The sequence below is a fragment of the Lithobates pipiens genome, unplaced genomic scaffold, assembly GCF_037356315.1.
Source record: "Lithobates pipiens isolate NorthernLeopardFrog02 unplaced genomic scaffold, aLitPip1_a1.2 Scaffold_16, whole genome shotgun sequence".
NCBI classification, from domain to species: domain Eukaryota; kingdom Metazoa; phylum Chordata; class Amphibia; order Anura; family Ranidae; genus Lithobates; species Lithobates pipiens.
Window position 1 is genome coordinate 468,396,932 of NW_027507748.1, and position 21,053 is coordinate 468,417,984.

Below are 21,053 nucleotides of genomic sequence, written 5' to 3' on the forward strand. Positions count from 1 at the left end.
TAGGGCTTATTTGGGGGTAGGGCTTTTATTGCAGCTATCACCGACAATCACACTAGGTCTTATTTTAGGGGAAACAGGGTAGTTAAACTATGTTTATTTTCCGTTGCTCAATGTATTTTCCCATGTCATACTCGTTGATACTGGGTGTTGTCAAGCCCACGTGTCAACTTTTCCTTTTTCTTTTGAACGGAAAAAAAACAAATCAACAAATACAAAGAACCATAGTCAGTAGCTAATGTCCAATATTAGGACTACAGAGAAGCTACTGCTTGAAAAAAACCAAACCGCAGGGAAAAAAAGAGAAAGAAAAGAAAAAAAAAAGAAAATACAAGAAAAAATATAAGTATATATATTCTTTCTATTCTCTCCTCCTTCCTCCGTCCGTCCTTCCTATCCGTTCAAAAAAAGAAAGTTTCTCAGGTAACTCGACGTGATGTTGCGGATTTCCTCGAAGTCGGGGAAGACCAGAGAGGTGAAAGTGGAGGGGGAGGGTCGTTAGCTTTTGATGGGTCAGGAGATGATGGAGTCTGAGTGATAAATCCCAACTTCAGCAAAAAAAATTCACCATCTGTAAACGTAGAGAAGGCATACGATCGATTGTTATAATTGAACTGTAGACGGAAAGGGTAGTTCCAGCGATATCGAATATTGTGTTGAATCAAAGGGGAAAGCAGTGGTTTAAATGCCCTCCTTTTCTGAATGGTAGCTTGTGAAATGTCTGCAAAGATTTGGATGCGATGGCCTTCGACCTCCAGATCTGGGCGGCCCCTGGCATATCACATGACCGCTTCCTTAACATCAAAAAATTGGGTTTTACAATCACGTCTCGGGGCGGTCCATCAGGTTTCAGAGGGACCAAAGCTCTGTGGATGCGATTGATTTCCAATTGCATCAAAGAAGGAGTGAAGGAATCTATATCTGTAACCGATTCCGGTAAGCCACGGATGCGGAAATTGTAACGTTTGGCACGATTCTCCAGGTCGTCGATTCTATTGTAGGCTTCCTCTAAACGATTGTGGAGCTCAGTAATCATGGTAGAATTCTGTGTGACTCTGTGGACGGTGTCATCAACTTTGGATTCTATGCTATCCAACCGACATCCTAAATTTTGGAAATCTTGCTTCAGATCAGAAGCCCGTTTGGATGTGGCTTTCTCTAGCTCCTTTTTCAGCATATCTGCAAAACGAGCGAGGAGGATAGTATCCGGGGAATATGGTAATGGTGCAGACAAAGGGTCTGGGGATCCCTCAGGGCTATCGGGATCCATATCATGGCTACTGGTCTGGCTGAGAAACATGTCAGTCATGTCTTTTTCCAGGGCAGACGAGGCATGGGAAGCAGGGCTTGGAGATAGCACAGAAGCCTGAGACAGGGATCTGACAGGGCTGGATGAGGGACAGGGACGGTCCGTCGGCTTACCTGAGGATGGAAAGGATGTAGGGGATCCCCTACAGAGAGATTCACGGCCGGATGACTGTCCCCTGTCCCTCTTAATCATAGAATAGCATAGAAAATACAGTAATCTAGCCATCACTACCATATACGGTACTGCTTTTAGCAGCTAATCAGTGGTGATTTTTTACACACACAGCTTTCAAGCTTTCAAGACTTCAGTTAGCCTGCCAAATGCTCATGAGGTTTGAACCTGAGTAGAGATAAAATTGCTTGCTTTCCTCTTAGAAGGGTGCCCAACATTTTGCTCCATTTGTTAACTGTATATTGTCAAAGTAAAGTAACTAAACTGTTGTTCCTCAACGTTTATGATTTATTGTGGCCTTACATTGATCTGTAGTCTTTTTACATTTTTTTTTATTTATTTAGGCAAAAGGAGAGGCCCAGGGAACCCCCAATACAAAACATCAAACATAACAGGGTGTACAGAACGTATATAAAACAATACAAGGAGAAAAGTAAACCAGCCATCTTCCCAGCTCCTGCAAAAGGCACAATGAACAGTATGGAAGTCTCACATGCCCCCCACTTCATTTTAATAAAATATAACACAAATATGAGAGTAACTAGAGCCAGCCACAGCCGTAGAGGCTCAGAAACCAAGAGAGAGAAGAAACAAAGAGAGGGGACAAGTTACAGACAGGAGAGCGAGATAGAGAGAGAGAGAGAGAGAAAGAGGGAAGGTAGAAAGGAGAGTGGGGGCTTGAGGGAAGGGGTGGGGGGGTAGGTGAGGAGATTCCTAGGACCTAAGAGGTGTGTAACCGTCGGGTCACTCAGAGGGTGTGCTGCCGAATAGGACCTGACCCTCCTCAGAGTAGACAAACATGTTCCAGAGAGACCACGTCTTGGAGTATCTTTCTTGTTGGCGTGGGGCTGTTAGAATCAGGTCTTCAAATGTATTAATTTGTTGTACCTTCCAAAGCCACATCCCGATAGACGGGGGTTGTGCGGATTTCCACTTCAGTGGGATGCATGTTTTGGCCGCATCCAGAAGGTGTCTGATGATTGATTTTGGTAAGATTTAATCGGGACAGTTGAGTTGTGGAGGAGGAAGAACGCTGGGTCATCCGGAATTTGCCGCTCAGAGAATTTCTGGGCAATATCCTTGACCTCTGACCAAAATTGTGTTAAAATTGGACATGACCAAAAAACATGTAGGAGCGTGCCCCTCTCCTCCTGGCATCTCCAGCATCTGTCCGACGTTCCAGGGAAAATTCTACTAAGCCTTGCAGGCGTCCTATAACACCTAGTTAAGATTTTGAAGTTGGTTTCCTGCATTTTTGTGCAGATGGATGATTTATATGTGAAGTGTAGGATGCGCTGTTTTTGTTGTGGGTTAAACTTGCAGTCTAGCTCTCGTTTCCATTCAGGGACGCAGTTTAGGGAAAAGGGATCTGAGGGGGTGATTAGGAGATTGTTCATTATTCGATAACGTATGTCGGAATATCCCGACAGAAGAGCATATTTCTTCTAGGGTAGTGAGTGGTTGGTCAAAATTGCTTGGGTTCGGCAGAGTCCTAAGAAAGTGGGAGAGTTGGAGAACGCTCCAGAACCTTAACTGATATGGGTCTATTAAGTCCTGCAACGAGGACCAGTTTCCCTGCAGTAGGAAATGTGAGGCCTGTGAGTATCCTGATAGCTTAAGATGTTTAAATGGTCCATCCTGGCAGCCCGGGGGGAAACCGAAATTCCCCAGAATCGGAAAGACTGGTGAGGATAAGGATTGTTTAAAAGGATCCCCCTTTTAAACAAAAGGAAGCATACCTGTGCCGTCTGACCGATCACTGGGTGAGAGTTCACTGCGCTAGGCAAGAAGTCGTAGCACCACGGGGCTCTATCCAAAGGGATATGCATGCATCATACATGCTAGGGGGAGTACAACTGGGGGAATCCATAGTGGAGAAGGATCTGGGGGTTTTGGTAGACCATAAGCTCAATAACAACATGCAATGCCAAGCTGCTGTTTGCAAAGCGAGCAAAGTCCTTTCTTGTATTAAGAGAGGTATGGACTCCAGAGAAAGAGATATAATTTTGCCCCTGTTCAAATCATTAGTAAGACCTCACCTGGAATATGCCGTTCAGTTTTGGGCACCAGTTCTCAAAAAGGATATCGGGGAACTGGAGAAAGTGCAGAGAAGGGCAACCAAACTGATAAGAGGCATGGAGGAACTCAGCTATGAGGAGAGATTAGAGGAACTAAATGTATTCACTCTTGAGAAGCGGAGATTAAGGGGGGATATGATCAACATGTTCAAATACATTAGGGGTCCATATAGTGAACTTGGTGTTGAGTTGTTCTCTGTACGGTCAACCCAGAGGACACGGGGGCACTCTTTACGTCTAGAGGAAAAGAGATTTCATCTTCAAGTACGGAAAGGTTTCTTCACAGTTAGAGCTGTGAAAATGTGGAATAGACTCCCGCCAGAGGTGGTTCTGGCCAGTTCAGTAGACTGCTTTAAGAAAGGCTTGGATACTTTCCTGATGGTACATAATATAACTAGGTACTAACATAGGTAAAGTTGATCCAGGGAAAATCCGATCGCCTATTGGGGGATCAGGAAGGAATTTTTTTCCCCTGCTGTAGCAAATTGGAGCATGCTCTGCTGGGTTTTTTTTTCGCCTTCCTCTGGATCAATTGTGGGCATAAAATTGGGTATCTGGATTGTACGATTATTTTTTATTTTATTTATTTGTTTTTAAGGTTGAACTGGATGGACTTGTGTCTTTTTTCAACCTGACTAACTATGTAACTATGTAACTATGGATGGGGCTCTGTTCCTGCTCAAGCCGTACCCACAACTTGAGGAGCCCTAATCTGTAGTCTTTTATACGTGGAAATCTTTATCTACATCTTTCAACTTTTTGAGAACAGCATTGGGTTAACCTAGAAATAAATAATATTGTATGCGTAATGCAGTTTATGGCTAATGTAATGGTGATTATCATTGTATTATTTGATGCAGAACTATCTCTTCAATGTTACCTCTTTATGGCGTTAGCAAAGGCATATGCAAGTTTTTATCCCATATTTTAGTTTTTTGTTTGTTTGTTTGCATACATTATCTGAAATAAAAATGCATTTTTTAGAGCATACACGTATTTAAGTTATGTATTGCTTGACAAGAACATGACAAAATCAAATCCAGTAATTTTGCAAAGCAGAGTGTCCTATTGGTCTCGCTAAGCAGAGATACACAGTCAACCAATTTTTAATGAGCTAGCAATGAGCCCTATTGGCCCCTTTGCTAGTCTGTGTGAGTTGACTTGCTGACCTCCAGATGGAGACACTGCATTATTTATTTGCTAGGGGTGCTAGTAGTGAAAGGGTGGAATTCCCCTATGATGTCATTTCTATAATAAGGAAGTCCTATTTCTTTTGGTTTCTATTCATTTTTTTTTTCAATTAAATGGTGAGTACACGTGGACTGATAAGCTCAGTTTCAGTTTGAGAACAAATCTGCTCATTATGAGTCCTGCCGATGTAGAAAACTTGGGAAAATAAATTCTCCTTTGTATCGTTCAAATTATTTATTGCCATTCATAAGAATTATCATACTCAGGTCTATTCATTGGTGTTCATTATTTATTTAGGCTTATATTTTATGTAGTACCTCTGGTGTCTATGTGCGTATGTTCACGCAACTACATTCATGTATATTTTTAATGAATATCTAAGTAAACCAATGGGTATTCTTATATTGCAAAATACCTATGCTTGTTTTAATCTACCTAAGGGTAATGCCCTGTACACACGATTGGACATTCTGACCACAAAATCTGTTGGATTTTTTCCGACGGATTTTGGCTGAAATTTGTGTTGCATACAAACGGTCGGACAAAGTTGTCAGAAAATCTGATCGTTCTGAATATGGTGACGTTCGTTGCGTATGACGGGACTAAGTAGAGGCCAGTAGCCAATAGCTTTCATCTCATGATTTATTCTGAGCATGCGTGGCACTTTGTCCGTCGGAATTCTCTACAAATGACTGGAAAAAGTCAGATTGGATTTTGTTGTCGGAAAATTTTAGATCCAGCTCTCAAACCTTTTCCTTCCGAATTTCCGATGGAAAAAGTCCGATAGAGCCCACACACGATTGGATTTTCCAACAACATAATCTGATTGGACCGTTTCCATCAGAATTTTTGACCATGTGTACAGGGCATAGGAGGCAGTGTCCTTACAAACAGATTTTATAAGATTCATCACTGTTATTATGGACTTTTAAGTAAAGTTGTGGTTTAATTTATACAAAACATTGAAAGCTAATGCTGGACTATTATTTAGTTCTTATTAGCGCTACACCATTTACCACATTCTTATATAACTGACTAGAATAGTGCTTTCATTTTTAATTTTTATTTTTTCAAATGCCTTCTGGGCAGTAATTGTGGTTGTTTACTCAGATGAGTAAATACGCAGGTATGGACACCTACACAAAAGGAAGAAAGTCAAAGTCAAACATACATGCATTCCTCTCCATCAACCTTTTTTTCCTATAGGTCTCCTTTAGTAATGAACTGATATCGCTAAAAATAAGAGTTAAAACTGGGTTTCATTACAAAGAAATTGCACATTAGAAGCATCTATGTTGGATAAAAGGTATAGCAACAATCATCTTCAGTTTTCATGTACCGCAGGAGAAATACTTTCAAACATGCTGAAAACATATTTCTAGATTATTTTAGATCTCCTGTCACAAATCTGACAAAATAATTCCTTATTAAGTGCATAGTTAAAAATACTTTGTGAAATCCAAAGGGGGAAATGATTGCAATACATAACAGAAAAAAAAAAAAAAAACATAGCATGCCTCAGGAGTAAAATTGAGCTGTCTTCAACATTTTACATACATATTCTTTCACATATCAAAAAGAATGGTAATCGCCTCATTATATATTCAGTGTTAATGCAGCCTTATAGCTGAGAACATTTCACATCACTGATTAAATTTAGTCTGTGGTAAATTCTCACTGTTATTTAATGTCATTTATCACCTGCTGTTTTGTCTTACTGCGAACATCCTGCCTACCCTGTGCTGTCTAGAGTACATGGACCTTCTGTGACTTTAATGTACTTAGAACAAAGCCTCCAAAGTGCCTCTATCAGGAGAATGTTGGCAACTTGCCCTTTTTATATTCAAGCCATTTTGCTGCCTGTCACTCAGTGCTTTACAAATTGAACTCAAAGCTTAGGTAAAAAAAAAAAAAAAAAAAATAGGGCCTATGAAACATTTCTTTTTATTGGAAAGAATATGCTAATAAAGCGCCATCAGCAGGAAGCAGGTTGTGTCTGAAAGAGTTTTGTCAACTCTGAATTAATTTTCTGTGTTAAGGCACAGAGGCACAGGGTGAATCTAGAACTAGGCCGTGGTAATTAATCCTTCTAGCTTTGGATACAAGTGCATTTTAATAAATAAGACCGGTGTGTTTAACAGATGTGAGAATACAACCTTTGTTTTTTTGTTTTTTTTTGGTAAAAACAATACTAACATGACAGGCAGTTAGACCAAATAATGATTTAGAAAATGTATAAATCTTGGAATCATGTCCATTTGTATTCACAGTATACATGATAAATTATTGCTGGAAATGACAACACTTTATCAGCAGCAGCGTATTTTAACACTTCATGCTACAACCCTTTGATAAGTCTTTACAGCGTGTAAAAATATACTGAATCAAGGATATACATTTTGAATGCAATGATAATAAAACTGTGAGAACTGTCATGAAATGTATTTATGCAGTGGCAGTCTTTTCTAACAGGTTTAAAAATGCATCACCCTTGTAAACAGTTAATTATGTTCAGTTGCATCTGTGCTGAGAAAGAGTTTTCTTTTTTTTTTTGTATTCACATACATATTTATTCACAGAATGAAACCCCATTTACCTGCTGTTTGTACTGAATAACATTAAAGCTAGTCAGTCAGAGGATGTCTTGTGTATGTAAGTTTACAATTATGTGGTTTAAACAACTTTGCCCAACCAAAAGAAATATTATTGTGCAAATACATTATGTTATATTGTCTGTCAATAAGACTGTGTCAAATGATTCACTATCAGGGCTGGTTCACACCACAAAAACAAACTCCAGATCCATTCCGGATGCGTTTTTGCATGTGGATTTGTAACGCGTTTTGGAGCATTCCGGTGGGTTTTTGATCCATTTCCAGATGCATGCCAGATGTTTTTTTTTATATTTTTTCCTGTTTTTTCCCCCAATGTACTAGGGTCCAGTGCATTTTTGATGCATTTTTGAAGAGGTCCAGTGCATTGCGGTGCGTTTTTAATGTGTTTTACTGCATTCCAGTACAATTCAATTCAGAAAAAATGCAGCATGTTCTACTTTTTTTTCTGGAACTGGAAAGCCCTGGAACTTACTGCACTGGTATGAACTATGCAATTGGAAACCATATAACCTACTTTCCATGCATTTTTGATGCAGAAAAAATGCACTGGACTGCACGTGGTGTGGACTGGCCCTTACACTTTTATATTGAGTGTGTTTTTTTATGAAAATAGATGTATCCATAAAGGTCAGTGTGGTTTGGAATTGCCCATTTGATTGCCTAGCTCAGTGATGGTGAACCTTGGCACCCCAGATGTTTTGGAACTACATTTCCCATGATGCTCAGCTACACTGCAGAGTGCATGAGTATCGTGGGAAATGTAGTTCCAAAACATCTGGGGTGCCAAGGTTCGCCATCACTGGCCTAGCTGGACAACTGAGCAGAGACAGAGAAGTCAGTTCTAGTACTCATTGACCAGATAGGAGCAGGCGGTGTCAAACCAGGGGCAATGGGATACATATGCTAACATATAGGATTAGACAATGCATTCACTCTAGTATGAGGAGAATGGGCAGACTGGTTTGAGATGATAGAAAAGGCAACAGTAACTTAAATAACCACTCGTTACAACCAAGTTATGCAGAATACCATGTCTGAATGCACAACGCATCAAACCTTGAAGCGGATGGGCTACAGCAGCAGAAAACCACTCCGGGTACCACTCCTGTCAGCTAAGAACAGGAAACTGAGGCTACAATCTGCACAGGCTCACCAAAATTGGACAATAGAAGATTGGAAAAACGTTGCCTGGTCTGATGGGTCTCAATTTCAGCTGTGACGTTTAGATGGCAGGGTCAGAAATTGGCGTAAGCAAAATAAAAGCATGGATCCATCCTGCCTTGTATCAATGGTTCAGGCTGGTGGTGTAATGGTGAGGGGGATATTTTCTGGGCACACTTTGGACCCCTTAGTACCAAATGAGCATCGCTTAACAACCATGGCCTACCTGAGTATTGTTGCTGACCATCCCTTTATGAATACAGTGTACCTATCTTCTTCCAGCAGGTTCATCTCAACCTCCGCAACATCTCATAAAATACGTCCCTTCCTAACCAATGAAACCACAAAGCGCCTGATTCACTCCCTGGTTATCTATCCCCTTGACTACTGCAACTCCCTCCTCATTGGCTTACTTTTAAATAAGCCATCCCCCTTCAGTCCATCATGAATGCTGCTGCCAGACTCATCCACCTTACAAACCACTCAGCGTCTGCTACCCCTCTCTGACAATCCCCCCACTGGCTTCCACTCACCCAAATAATTCAATTCAAAATACTAACAATAACTTACAAAGCCATCCACAGCTCAGCCCCAAGCTACATCCCTAAACTATACATATATATATATATATATATATATATATATATATATATATATATATATATATATATATAGCAGGTGAGGTTGAAAAAAGACACAAGTCCATCAAGTCCAACACATGTGTGTGATTATATGTCAGTATTACATTGTATATCCCTGTATGTCATTCAGGTGTTTATCTAATAGTTTCTTGAAACTATCGATGTTCCCTGCTGAGACCGCTGCCTGTGGAAAGGAATTCCACATCCTTGCCGCTCTTACAGTAAAGAACCCTCTACGCAGTTTAAGGTTAAACCTCTTTTATTCAAATTTTAATGAGTTGCCACAAATATTGTTAAACTCCCTTCTGCGAAAAAGTTTTATCCCTATTGTGAGGTCACCAGTATGGTATTTGTATATTGAAATCATATCCCCTCTAAAGCGTCTCTTCTCCAGAGAGAATACGTTCATTGCTCGCAACCTTTCCTCATAACTAGGGATGAGCCGAACACCCCCCGGTTCGGTTCGCACCAGAACTTTCGAACGGACCCCAAATTCGTACGAACTTTAGAACCCCATTGAAGTCTATCGGACTCGAACGTTTGGAATTAAAAGTGCTAATTTTAACGGCTAATATGCAAGATACTGTCCTAAAAAGGGTTTGGGGACCTGGCTCCTGCCCCAGGGGACATGGGTCAATGCATAAAATGTTTTTAAAAATGGACGTTTTGGCGGGAAAACTGATTTTAATGACGATTAAAGTGAAAAAAGTGAAATATTTCTTTAAATATGGTGCCTGGGGGGTGTCTGTAGTATGCCTGTGAAGTGCTACGTGTTTCCCGTGTTTAGAACAGTCCCTGCACAAAATGACATTAAACGGAAATAACATCATTTAAAACTGCTTGCGGTTTTAATGTTATGTCTGGTTCCTGCAATATGGTTGAAAATCATTGAGAAAAATGGCATGGGTAGCCCTCCCTGCCCATTACCAGCCCCTTTGGGTCTTGTACGCATATTAAGGGGAACCCCGTACTCATATTAAAAAAAGGAAATGCGTGTGGCCCCCAGGCCCTATATACTCAGAACAGCAGTATACAGGCGGTGCAAACAAGACAGGGACTGTGTAGGTTTGTTGTGTTAAGTTGAATCTGTTTGTAATTTTCAACTGGTACATTTTTAAAGTGTAGCTCCAGTCAAAAAAAACTATTTTTAAGCTTTTTGGAAAACATAGGGAAGGGTTATCACCCCTGTATAATTAGTTTTGTCGTACATCTTTTTTCATCTCACTTGCTGTTGTCTCCTTCCGTTTGCAAGTAGGAGATGTTTGTAAGTTGGATGTTTGAAAGTAGGGGCCTGCCCTATATGCTCTGCAGAAATGGCAAAACAAGGTGTTGGTTTTGCCACAACATTGTAAGCCCTCAAAGTGACTCTTGGTGGGCACTGGAGTGCCCTGCTGTGAACGATTATATCAAGAATTGTAATTACATGCCATTGTTGAACAGTGATAGAAAAATTGACCTTTGGTGGTTGTGGTGCTGGTGCCACAACACTATAAGTCCTCACAGTTACTCTGGGTGGGCACAGGAACGGGCCCTCCTGTGAAATATTATATCAAGAATTGTAATTACATGTCCCTGTTAAACAGGGGCAGAAAAATTGGGCATTAGGCACTGGTGCTGGTGCCACCACACTGCAACCTCTCCCATATGCTCTAGTTTTATTGCAGAAATTAGCCCTACTGCAAAGCATTGCATCAAAAATTGTAATTAAACGCCCCTATTAAACAGGGGCAGAAAAATTGGGCCTTAGGCACTGGTGCTGGTGCCACCACACTGCAACCTCTCCCATATGCTCTAGTTTTATTGCAGAAATTAGCCCTGCTGCAAAGCATTGCATCAAAAATTGTAATTAAACGCCCCTGTTAAACAGGGGCAGAAAAATTGGGCCTTAGACACTGGTGCTGGTGCCACCACACTGCAACCTCTCCCATATACTCTAGTTTTATTGCAGGAATTAGCCCTGCTGCAAAGCATTGCATCAAAAATTGTACTTAAACGCCCCTGTTAAACAGGGGCAGAAAAATTGGGCCTTAGGCACTGGTGCTGGTGCCACCACACTGCAACCTCTCCCATATACTCTAGTTTTATTGCAGGAATTAGCCCTGCTGCAAAGCATTGCATCAAAAATTGTAATTAAACGCCCCTGTTAAACAGGGGCAGAAAAATTGGGCTGATGGCATCACCCAGAACCAGAAATGTTCTTCCAACATATCAGCGGAGGAGGAAGAGGATAGACAATCAACATAACAGGACAGTCACTCAGCATCAGCATAGGCAGTCTTGAAGGGATGTGATATTTAAAAAAAAAATATTCGGTTACATCAGCTTCAGGTGCTTGGTAGCTGTGGGTGATCCAAGACTGATTCATCTTGATGAAGGTCAGTAGATCAACTGATTCGGTGGACAGGCGCACCCTGTGATCGGTAACAAAGCCACCAGCAGCACTGAAGGTGCGTTCCGAAAGAACGCTGGATGCAGGACAGGCCAGTAGCTCAATTGCATACTGTGCAAGCTCTGGCCAGTGATCCATCCTCAAGATCCAGTAAGCCAGAGGATTTTCAGTGGGAAAGGTGTCCAAGTCTGACCTTGCCCCTAGGTATTCCTGCACCATGTAAATCAGACGCTGGCGATGGTTGCTGGAACCGATCATACCTTGGGGCTGCGGACTAAAAAATTGTCTGAAAGCATCAGTCAGACGGCCACCTTCTCCACCGCTCCTTCTGACCGTTGCCTCAGCAACATGTTGTCCAGGACCAGGAGTTTGTAACCTCCCAGTCTCTGGGAACGCATTGCACAGACCTTTCTGCAAGGCCTCCCGGAGATGTCTCATCCTCTGCTCCCTCTGCGATGGCAAGATAAGGTCGGCAACCTTACCCTTGTACCGTGGATCAAGGAGAGTGGCCAGCCAGTACTGGTCCCTCTCCTTGATCCGAAGAATACGGGGATCCTTCCGCAGGCTTTGCAGGATCAGGGAGGCCATGCAGCGTAGGTTAGCTGAGGCATTCGGTCCGGAGTCCTCTGGGTTACTAAGGACAACATGATCCGCAGCTACCTCCTCCCAGCCACGTACAAGTCCACGTGTTTCTTGGGATTGTAAATCATCCCTACAAGACTGATGCTGCTGCTGATGCTGAGTACCAGCCTCCACCTCCATGCTGACACAATCATCCTCCTCCTCCTCTTCCTCCTCCTCATCCTCTTCCTGTGTGATGGGTGGCACAGCAGGAACACTGTCTGGATAAAGGGGGCCTTGAGAGGCAAGGAAGTCCTCCTCTTCCTGCCTCTGTTCTGCCTCAAGTGCCCTGTCCATTATTCCACGCAGCGTATGCTCCAAGAGGTGGACAAGAGGTACAGTGACACTGATGCATGCACGGTCACTGCTCACCATCCTTATGGCCTCCTCAAACGGTGACAGGACAGTGCATGCATCCCTGATCATGCCCCACTGGCGTGGTGAGAAAAAACCGAGCTCCCCTGACCCTGTCCTGGTGCCGTAGTCGCACAGGTACTCATTGATGGCTCTCTGCTGCGTGTGCAGCCGCTGCAGCATGGCCAACGTTGAGTTCCACCTGGTGGGCATGTCACATATAAGGCGGTTCTTGGGCAGGTTCAACTCCTTTTGGAGCTCAGCCAGCCGAGCACAGGCATTAAATGATCGGCGGAAATGCACACAGACTTTCCTGGCCTGCTTCAGGACATCCTGTAAGCCGGGGTACCTGCCCAAGAACCGCTGCACCACCAGGTTAAGGACGTGAGCTACACAGGGCACATGGGTCAGTTGTCCCTGCCGGAGGGCGGAGAGGAGGTTGGTGCCATTGTCACAAACCACCATTCCTGGCTTAAGCTGGCGTGGTGTCAACCACCTCTCGGCCTGCCCCTGCAGAGCTGACAAAACATCCACCCCAGTGTGGCTCCTGTCCCCCAAACAAACCAGCGCAAGCACGGCATGGCATCGTTTTGCCTGCGTACTTGCGTAGCCCCTGGAACGCCTACGGAGCACCGCTGGTTCTGAGGACAGAGCACTGGAAGAGGCCATGGAGGAAGAAGAAGAGGAGGGGGTGGAGGAGAGAGGTGTGTCACAACCAATAGTAGCATTTTGGAGGCGTGGTGGCGGAACAACCTCCAACACTACTGCACCTTGTCCTGCATCCTTCCCAGCTGCCAGAAGAGTGACCCAATGGGCCGTGAAAGACAGGTAACGTCCCTGTCCATGCCTGCTCGACCATGAGTCAGCGGTAATATGCACCTTACCGCTGACCGCCCTGTCCAGCAAGGCAAGGACATTGCCTTCCACATGCCGGTAGAGAGCCGGAATCGCCTTCCGTGAGAAAAAGTGGCGTTTGGGGACCTGCCACTGAGGAACCGCACATTGTACAAACTCACAGAAGGGGGCCGAGTCTACCAACTAAAAAGGCAGCAGTTGAAGTGCTAGCAATTTAGCCAAGCTAGCATTCAACCGCTGGGCATGTGGATGGCTGGGAGTGAACTTCTTTCGCTGGTCCAGCAGCTGGGGCAGGGACATTTGCCTGCTATAATCGGACGTGGGTGTACTGCTAGCAGAGTGCCCGGAAGCACTTGGCTGTGACACACCTAATTCTACACCTTCATTCCTCTCAGAGCAGGTTTCAGAGAGGACTGAAGGTCTAGTGGGGTTGGAGATGCCAGCTGATGAGGAGCAAGGAGAGGTCCGCTTTGTTCTTTGGTGTGGGTCTTTGAGGTACGCTTGCCAACGAGCTGCATGGCAGGTCAACATATGTCTGATCAAGCATGTGGTGCCCAAGCGGCTGATGTTTTGGCCACGCGAGATACGCTTGAGACATATGTTGCAAATAACAGCGGTGCGATCTGATGCACTCGTCTCAAAAAAGGCCCACACCAAAGAACTTTTAGAATAACGCGCAGAGGCAGCGCCCTGCACAGGCGGAGCTCTGCGGTGTGATTCAGTCGGTGTGCTGCCCCTAAGCTGGCCCCCGGAGGGCATCCTGCCTCGTTGGACATGTGCCTCCTCCTCCTCCTTCTCCTCCTCTCTCCTACCAGGCACCCACGTGGAGTTAGTGCCCTCATCATCCCCTCCCTCTTCATCGCTGTAGCAAACCTGGCAATATGCTGCAGCTTGTGGAACATGACTGCCAGATTGCTGTCCTTCTTGAGCATCCCCTCTCTCTGCATTCACGCTACTGCCTTCCTCTAGCTGAGTGTCATCATCAGAGCCTACAAAACACTGGGAATCCTCCTGGAGCATGTACCCAAAACTGTGCTCAAAGAGTTCAGGAGACTCCTCAGGAGGACGTGGTGGGTCTAGGGAAGGAGTCACTGATGATGGCATTGAGAGGAGGGAAGACAATGCGTTGGCAGCTGCTTTGCTAGTACCCTGAGACTGGGTGAGAGAGGATGAGGAGGATGAAGAGGGCTTGGTCATCCACTCTACCAAGTCGTTGGCATGTTGCGGTTCAACATGTGCAGCTGCCGAAAAGAATGTCCCATGGCCACGTGCTGATGACAATGCACCGCGTCCACGACCAGCACTGTTGTCTCTAGACACAGAGCCTGCTTGCCCTCTTTTATCGGCTCGCGCCTGTCTGCCTCTCCTTGCTGGCCTTCCAGACATGGTAATGGCCTGAAGGGAGTTGGGTAAAACAGCAGTTGGGTAGTGTATATTGTGCTGGAGGCACACAACACCCACTAACTCCTGCAGATGCCTTTAGTATAGAACACCAGAGATAAAGGGGTATACTGTAATGGAGTCACACAACACCCACTAAGCCCTGCAGATGGCTCTATTAGAGAACAGCAATAAAGGGTAGATACAGGTGTATATTGTGCTGGAGGCACAAAACACCCACTAACTCCTGCAGATGCCTTTATTATAGAACACCAGAGATAAAGGGGTATATACAGATGTATACTGTGCTGTGCTGGAGGCACACACAACTTCCAATAACTCCTGCAGATGGCAAGTGGGCTCAAATAGAGAAGAGCTATGTAGGTGGATATAGCGGTGTGTACTGGGTACAGAGCACGCAGACAGCACGCACAAGCTCCTAACACTACTGACTGCAAGCTCTATTATAAAAGATAGATCACTAGCTATATAGGTGAGGTGAATATATCGGTGTATACTGCGGTCAGGGCACGCAGACAACAACCACTACACAACAGCAAAATCAAAAATCGGCCGATAACGATCGGTGTATACTGTGTTGAAGGTACACAGAACACCCACTAACTGCTTCAGACGCCAACACACTATACAAGGCCACCGCGCTGGCGGCCTTATATAGTGTGGGGCGTGTACTACACAGCCTGAGCTATGATTGGCCACAGGCATCCTTCCTGTGGCCAATCATGGCTCTCCTCGCTGCTGGCGCTGTGATTGGCCAAGCATGCGGGGTCACAGTGCATGCTTGGCCAATCATGAGCCAGCAATGCACTGCGATGACGCAGTGCATTGTGGGCCGTGAGGACCACACGAATTTGGCGCGATTCTTTAGCAGCAGCTTGGTATTGCATGCCATATCATCTACTAGGACCCCCAGGTCCTTTTCCATCCTACATTCCCCCAGAGGTTGAACAAATGAACAAATTAAATAGGACTGGTCCCAGCACAGAACCCTGGGGGACCCCACTACCCACCCCTGACTATTCTGCGTACTTCCCATTTACACCACTCTCTGAATTCGCCCTTGTTACCAATTTTCAATCCATGTAGTCACCCTATGGTCCATGCCAATGGACCTAATTTTGTACAGTAAACGTTTATGGAGATCTGTGCCAAATGCTTTTGCAAAATCCAGATACACCATGTCCACGGGCCTTCTTTTATCTAGATGGCAACTCACTGTTTTTTCTCTACTTAATATTCTTGTCCTACCTAAATTACACCTGACCTTCTTCCTTTACTATTTGGCTCTTTACTTCTTTTTGGCACGTTTTTCACTATGGGAAGTTTCTTCCTTTTTTCCAGCTGTGGAATTAGTTTTCATTTTTTTTTATTTTTTTTTTATTTACTTTTTATTTTTTATTATTAATTGTTATTCTATTATGTTGATCCCTACAGATATGTGTGGGAACCGATTATAAGATGAATTATGCATACTATTAAGTATATATACCATGGCTGGAATTTATTCACTTCCTGTCTACGTCTACCATTGAGCAGTGTGGCTATGCCCGTGTCTTAGGGTTCTCCTTCTCAGCTCCCGGGAGGAACGTCTCTCAAAAATCCAAAATCTAAAATGTTTTTTACCTTCTGACGCCATCATCAATATTTGTACCTATATACTACAGATAGGTGAGATTGCTTGGGACCTGTGTGGCTCCCCTCTCCCTTCTATATTGCTATATTCTGGATTATTATATTTACTTGGTAATTTTATTTCATTATAGATACCCCTCAAAAAATCCTGCATCTGCTCCTGACGAGTGGTATTTTAACCACGAAACGCGTAGGGATGTCCTTCGTACACGGCTACTATTTAAACCACATTGGTCTCAATGCTGACACACTGGCTGACCTTATCTACAAGTCACCACTGCACGTTTTGCAACTTTTTCACGTGCCTGTGAAGGTATTTTGGCGACATTTCACATGTTTTTTCTCTACTTAATATTCTTGTCCTACCTAAATTACACCTGACCTTCTTCCTTTACTATTTGGCTCTTTACTTCTTTTTGGCACGTTTTTCACTATGGGAAGTTTCTTCCTTTTTTCCAGCTGTGGAATTAGTTTTCATTTTTTTTTATTTTTTTTATTTACTTTTTATTTTTTATTATTAATTGTTATTCTATTATCTTGATCCCTACAGATATGTGTGGGAACCGATTATAAGATGAATTATGCATACTATTAAATATATATACCATGGCTGGAATTTATTCACTTCCTGTCTACGTCTACCATTGAGCAGTGTGGCTATGCCCGTGTCTTAGGGTTCTATACCCCGGGTTTCCCCGTGACGTATGGGTGACCCTGCCGCCCTCTGATGTAACACTAGCAGGTTTCCGTTACATCAGAGGGGGCGGGGTCACCCATACGTCACGGGGAAACCCGGGTTTCCCCTTGCGTCAGAGGAGGGCATGGTCAGGTAACGGGTGGCCCCGCCCTCCGCATATAACAAACGACAGGCCACCGGGATCCCGCAGTATCTCCTCAGATCAGATCAGCCATCGCTGGAACCTGGAGAGATGATCGTCCGTCGCTGGATAGCAAGAGTGGATTACCACCACTGGAATCTTTTTTTATTTTTTTTTTATTTTTAATAAAGGAATTTTTCAAAAGTGTGTTTGTCTTATTTAACTATTTTTTACACTTTCTTTGTGAAATGGTAGGGGTACTTTTGTACCCCCTTACCATTTCAAACAGGGGGGACGGGATCTGGGGGTCCCCTTGTTAAAGGGGGCTTCCAGGTTCTGATAAGCCCCCCGCCCGCAAACCCCCACAACCACTGGTCACTGTTGTGGGGATGAGGCTCTTCTCCACATCAACATGGGGACAAGGTGCTTTGAGGGGTCACAGACCCCCAAAGCATCCTCCCAATGTTGAGGGCATGTGGCCTGGTACGGTTCAGGAGGGAGGGGGGCCGCTCTCTCATCCCCCCCTCTTTTCCTGCGCCCTGCCAGGTTACGTGCTCAGATAAAGGGTCTGGTATGGATATTTAGGAGGAATCCCACGTCAATTTTTTTTTTTATTTGACGCAGGGTTCCCCTTAATATCCATACCAGACCTGAAGGGCCTGGTAATTGAATTTGGGGGACCCCCACACTTTTTTAAATTTATTTTATTATTATTTTTTTTTTTATCAATGACTTTCAATGAGTGTTCTCTGTATTATGGAGCCGACAATTCATAATAGCTGCAAGTGATTTTAAAGGACTTTTTTTTCCTGCATAAATGACACTTTGTGCAGGGACAGTTCTAAGCACCAGAAACATGCGCCCCTTCACAGGCATACTATAGACACCCCCCCCCCCCCCCCCCGTAAGAAATTTAAAGGAATATTACACTTGTATTGTTTCACTTTAATAATTATTAAAATCACTACTCCCGAAAAAACGCCAGTTTTTAAAACTTCTTTTTGCATTGATACATATCCCCTGGGGCAGGACCCGGGTCCCCAAACACTTTTTAGGACAGTAACTTGCATATTAGCCTTTAAAATTAGTCCCATAGACTTTAATAGGGTTCTAAAGTTCACACGGAGTATGCTGTATACTAGCTCCGTCAAATCTTCTTTATACATTCGACAGACACCATAAGCCTTCAAAGACAGATTCGCCCGTAATTCATGTGGATTTTCGGACGAATGCAATTTTTGAACGAAAAACAAAATAAATAAAAACGAATTTCGGGAGTAACTAAATAAATAAATTTTTCGGACGAAAACGAAATTCCGAAATGAAATATTTTACTCTGCACATGTCTACTTTCTCATAGAAGTTTAATAGATAACTGCTAATGATACCGTTCTCATTACCAAAATCTTGTACAGTAGGTGACCACGATATTGTGTCAATCTCGACGCTTTTATCGGCGAGATTCACACCCTGTGAGCCCCGCCGCGGGAGCCAGCACCGAGCTGCCATGCATCAGGAAAGGAAAAATTTGTTTTTTCCTTTCCTAATGAGCGACAAGCATTGCTGACATTGAGGCCGGGTTCACACTGGTGCAGGGATCTGCCTTGGATCCCCGCCAATACCAGGCACTGTGTTTGGTATGAATCTTGAGGGAGAACTCCACGCCAAATTTTAAATAAAAAAATAGCATGGGTTCCCCTCCAGGAGCATACCAGGCCCTTAAGTCTGGTATGGATTGTAAGGGGAACCCCCTACGCTGAAAAAAACAGAAAGGAAGAAGACCCCTGGAGCTGACTAATAAATTACTTTAAAAACCTGTGTAGTGTGTTTTTTTATTGACACTTTTTTCTCCAGGTGATTAGGTAGGGGTAAAATGTACGCCATACTCATTCACTTAGGGTGGGCGGGGCCGAAATCTGGGGGCCCCCTTATTAAAGGGGGTTCCCGGATTCCAATATGTTCCCCGCCCGCAGACCCCGACAACCAATGGCCAGAGTTGTCGGGAAGAGGCCCTTCTCCTCATCAACATGGGGACAAGGTGTTTTGAGGCCACACGGCGCCCCCTTCCCCAAAGCACCCACCCCCCCATGTTGAGGGCATGCAGCCTGGTACGGTTCAGGGGGAGTGCTCGCTCATTCCCACCCCCTTTCCTGACCAGCCGGGCTGCGTGCTCGGATAGGGGTCTGGTATAGATTTAGGGGGGACCCCCATGCCATAGGGGGTTACCCTTGAAATCCACACTAGACCTAAGGGCCTGGTATTCCCCTGGAGGAGAACGCATGCTCTATTAGAGAGGTGACATTGTCGCTTCTTTCTCGCGCTCGCTGCAATAGGAAAATGTGACATTTTCCTATTGCAGCCAGTGTGAGATGAACAGTGCCTTGTCGCCGAGAACCAGTGCAATGAGGTTACACTGGAAACACAATCTCGCGGTCAGGTACTGTATGTAGTCCCTCATCATCCCCTCCAATAGTTTACATACTATTGAGGTTAGACTAACTGGTCTGTAATTCCCAGGGATGTATTTTGGGCTCTTTTTAAATATTGGTGCTACATTGGCTTTTCTCCAATCAGCTGGTACCATTCCAGTTAGTAGACTGTCAGTAAAAATTAGGAACAATGGTCTGGTAATTACTTGACTGAGTTCCCTAAGTATCCTTGGGTGCAAGCCATCTGGTCCCGTTGATTTATTAATGTTAAGTTTCCCAAGTCTAATTTTAATTCTGTCCTCTGTTAACCACGGAGGTGCTTCCTGTGATGTGTCATGAGGATAAACACAACAGTTTTGGTTACTGAAGCCCCCCGTTTCCCTCATGAAGACTGAGGAGAAGAATAAATTCAATACCTTTGCCATCTCCCCATCCTTTGTAACCAGATGTCCTTCCTCATTCTTTATGGGGCCAATATGGTCTGTCCTCCCTTTTTTACTGTTTACATACTTAAAGAATTTCTTGGGATTTTTTTTTTTGCTCCCCTCTGCTATGTGTCTTTCATTTTGTATCTTAGTCCTTATTGCACCCTTAAATTTCTTGTTGCATTCTTTATAAAGTCTGAATGCTGATGATGATCCCTCAGCCTTGTATTTTTTGAAGGCCTTCTTTGCTTTTATATGCATTTTTACACTGGCGTTAAGCCATCCAGGACTTTTGTTCGCTCTTTTAAATTTATTACCCAATGTGATGTATTGGCTAATGCCCTTATTTAATATGCTCTTAAAGCAAACCCATCTCTCCTCCGTGTTCTTTGTTCCTAAGATTTTATCCCAAATTATGCCTTCTACCAAGGCTCATAGTTTAGGGAAGTTGGCTCTTTTGAAATTCAGTGTCTTTGTATTCCCCTTATGTTTCCTATTTGTGTGATTTATACTGAATCCAATTGACCTGTGATCGCTGTTACCTAAATTGCCTCGTATTTCCACATCCATGATCAGGTCTAATCAGTAGATCCAGTAATGCTTTAGTACTAGCGTCCTTCATCTGACCCATAAAATTGTCCTGCAAGACGTTTAGGAACTGGCAAGCCTTAGATGAATGTGCGGTTCCCTCCGCCCAGTCTACATATATATATATATGTATGTATATATATATATATATATATATATATATATATATATATATATATATATATATGTGTGTGTATATATATATATATATATATATAATGTTTGAGGGTTCTAAGTAATTTTTTACTTGTAAGCAACAAATGTCAGAAATAGACTTATGAATGGGATAATGGGATAATAATAAAAACAACTTTCTTGAACATGAGTTCGCATAACTCCAATGGCTTCCACAGTCACCAGATCTCAATCCAATAGAGC